Raw genomic sequence first — 3814 nt, 5'->3', positions numbered from 1 at the left:
AAATGTTTTATTATATGTTGTTCCTGTGTGCATTTTATTGAGATAATTAAGTATTCAGTAAGAAGAGAGTATAGTTATTTTAGACCCTTTAACATCAAAAATTATACATTAGAATGAGCAGATTATACAGCTGATATTATCTACTTAGCTTTCCTAATTTTGATGCCTTTGAAGGCCCAGAATACACACAGAAGTAGAGTTCATCTCTTTTTAGTCAGTTTACATTATTCCACTCAGTGTCCTTGGAAAATAAAGTGCCCTTTTTATGTGGATTTAAATGTGCACTCAGAATAGAAAATTGCATGTGTATTCTGTGGAAACAAATAGCATTTTGCAGTTAAATACATTTCTTTGTTACTATGCTCCCCACATAGGTACAAACACTCATTTTGTTTTAAAAATGTCCCTCCATAAATGGCATTTTTTTTACCTGTAGTGTAGTCACAGGCAAGAAACAGAGTGAAAAGCTTTCTACACAAAATGTTCTTTATTCAAAGGCAATAAGGTATATATGTAGTTATTTTTGCCAAACTGTTTTACGAGACTTCTGTTTTCATCATGCCTCCATGAACCTCACGGAAATACATTGCTTGGTGCAGAGAAAATTCCGATTTCATGCTTGGAAGAATTTTATCAAATATTTATGAACACAAAACAGTTGTTCCTGCTATACATGCGCATATCATTAATACACATACACAGGCACACACACACACACACACACACACACACACACACACACACACTTCCAATCCTCGCGTGCCCAGATCTAGATAAGCAGCCAAAAGCTATTTCACATGAATTATCCAAGAAGACATTTTCCGTACAATAGACATGACCTTGGCACTGGGCTCCTTTCAAAGCAAAGATGGACATTTAGTTTATAGGTACAGGCATCAGAGAAAATATAAAATAAGGAAAAATGGGTGCAGGGTGCCTGTCAAATATCTTCTCATTAGCCAACTGAATGTAGTCATCTGGCTAATAACTAGGTTAACGAGGGGGCAAAGCTTTCCAGGTTCACGCATGACTGAAATTCATACAAGTTCCATCATTGGTTCAATACATGGCTCAAAGCACGAGGAAACTGTGATATTTGGGTGAGAACAAGACCTCAAAAATATTCGAATATATGTGCGCATGGCTTATGCTATTATGCCTTGCTCATACCTGCCACCTCGGTGGTCCTTAAAATGCAGTCTGGAGACCCTCAGCCTCAGCATCAAGTAGGAATTTGAAAATGCAAGTCCTCATATTCCATTGCAAATCTACTGAATGTGAAGCTCTGGGTATGGAGATACCAGCGCTGTATCAAACACTTCATTTTGATGAGATGATCATTGCATTCTAAGCTAACTATTTGGATGTAAATTTAAAAAAATAAAATAAAATAAACACTTCAGGTAATGTTAGAGTACCCTAAATCTCGAGAACTATTGCTTCAGTCCTTCCCTAGAGGCCACTGAAGATAGTTTTTGTACAAGTCAATCCTTCAGAGGACTTCTTATGATTACCTCCTTAATAATTACTTGAAACTCAAATCCCTGCTTAGTGTGTGCTTTGGGGGTAATCCAAATTAAGAATGCATTTACATTGCGTCAACACACACACACACACACACTGTACTCCTAATAACAAACTGTCACGACAGAGTTATTGTTTGATTAAAATATATTTTCACATGTTTGCTTTTCTTACTCGAATGTGAGTGCTTTAAAGGCAAAGGATATCAGGTATAATTTATCTTTATATCTCCTGGGCCTAGGAAAGTGCCTGGAAAATAATAGCTGTTCAAAGAATGTTTGTGAAATTAATAAATCAATGGATAAAATGGATAGCTTTTTAAATATGTAATTAATATTGATGATTATAAGCATCTCAAAGGTTACAGCCTAATCAACAAACGCTTAGAGTTGCCAGCGTACAGCTGTTGGAACCCCAAGTCAGTCACAACCTAAGAAGAAATATATGATCATAATGCCACTGAAGAATATGTAAACGATTTCTGAGAATTGACAGTGAACTGTGTGTGTATAGGGACTCCTGTCTTCTGAGTTCAAGTTATGTATTGCTGTGTTTGACAGAAATGCTGTTTTGTATTCATACTGGAACATTTGTTGCTGAAAATGTAAGTGTTTGAAGTATTTATAAAGTTATTTTTCACATAGGAACTGAGATTTCAAGGTTAGAACCATTTATCCCCATGGAGAGAAGATATAAATGAAAATATTACCAAAACTCACAGGGTAGATGAAGGTCATGACGGCATTGTGGTGTCAAATAAAGAAAAAAAAGATAACTCGAAATTATTTTGTGTAAATGGGAAGGTCCCCATTGTAAAAAGCTAGTTATTTCTGCAGTACAGCCAGTGTGGCACAAATCTCCATTCACTAGCCACTAGTTTTTATTTTTATGATGCTTTAAATGGGTACAGTAATTTATAGCTGGTGCCCAGAATAACTCTCTTAGAAAGATATGTCTTAAGAAGAAAAGTATTATTATCTATATTTCTTTTCTTGCATTAATTTTCTTTTGGTTATTGCAAACATTAAAGGGGAATATATGGGCAGTATAATTATCATAGTTAATGCTTTCCAGAAATACTGTATATTGAATTTGAAATAGGCTAGGGAACTTATTAGGCGATTGCTAAAACTTGCAGAGCTTCACCACATCTATTTTTTCTAAAGTATATAAAATCAATTGAAACTGAATTCTTTCTAGTGAAACTTGAGATAGTGTAAATTTCATTTATGCCAAAGATAATATCCTAGGTTCTGATCTGGAGTTGTTTTGTGGAGAATGAACAGACAGAGGCTAGTGAGATTCCTTGTTTGGGGTGGATTATTTATTTATTTATTTATTTATTCATTCATTTGTTTTGAGGGAGAGAGAGACTGTGAGAGGATCAGAGAGAGAGAGAGAGAGAGAGAGCGAGAGAGAGAGAGAGAGAGAGAGAGAGAGAGAATCTCAAGCAGGCTCTGCTGCCATCACATAGCTCAACACGGGGCTCAATCTCACCAACCATGAGATCATGACCTGAGCTAAAATCAAGAGTTGAATGCTTAACAGACTGAACCACCCAGGCACAGCTGGGTTGGATTAAATTTAATTCCTCATTTTTTTTCTTCTGTGTCTTCAGTCCTTTGCATCACCCCTCATGCTTTTTTATTCATTTTTCTTGCATACCTGTTAGAATGCATCTCTCTCTGCTGTTTTGAGTATCCTTCTTGATTGTTCCACCTGCAGAGAGGTTTTCATTTTATCATAGATCCTGGAAGTGACCTTGCCCTTGTGATATACTCTTTTTTTTTTAAATTTAGTTTAATTTAATTTTAAATTCCAGTGAAGTTAACATACAGTGTTGTATTAGTTTCCGGTGTACAATATAGTGATTCAACACTTCCATACATCACCCAACACTTAAAAATATGGAAAACTTCATGAATTTTTGAGTCATCCTTGTGCCGGGGCCTTGCTAATCTTCTGTGTATCATTCCAAGTTTAGTATATGTGCTGCCCAAGTGAGCACTTACTCTTTTGTTTAAAAAGCCAAGCCTGGGTGGCTCAGTCTGTTGAGCGACCAACTCTTGATTTTGGCTCAGGTCATGATCCCAGGAAGGTGGGATGGAGTCCTGCGTTGGGTTCCATGCTGGACATGAAGCCTGCTTATGATTCTCTCTCTCTCTCTCTCTCTCTCTCTCTCTCTCTCTCTCTCTCTCTCCCTCCCTCCCTCCCTCTCCCTTCCCCTATCCCTATCCTTATATTCCTTCTCCACACTCTTGTGCTCTCTCTCTCAAATAAAATATAAATA

General features: G+C 36.7%; 1 non-coding gene across 1 annotated transcript; it reads right to left on the bottom strand.

The window, feature by feature from the left end:
- Positions 1-3425: 3425 nt before the first annotated feature.
- On the bottom strand, positions 3426-3532 carry LOC132688710 (U6 spliceosomal RNA). The gene has a single exon (XR_009614679.1). It is a non-coding gene; the product is annotated as a U6 spliceosomal RNA (small nuclear RNA).
- Positions 3533-3814: the final 282 nt, after the last annotated feature.

The sequence above is a fragment of the Panthera onca genome, chromosome E1, assembly GCF_046562875.1.
Source record: "Panthera onca isolate mPanOnc1 chromosome E1, mPanOnc1 haplotype 2, whole genome shotgun sequence".
Taxonomy (NCBI): domain Eukaryota; kingdom Metazoa; phylum Chordata; class Mammalia; order Carnivora; family Felidae; genus Panthera; species Panthera onca.
The sequence above is the reverse complement of the archived record's forward strand: the minus strand, read 5'-3'. Positions and strand labels throughout refer to the sequence as shown.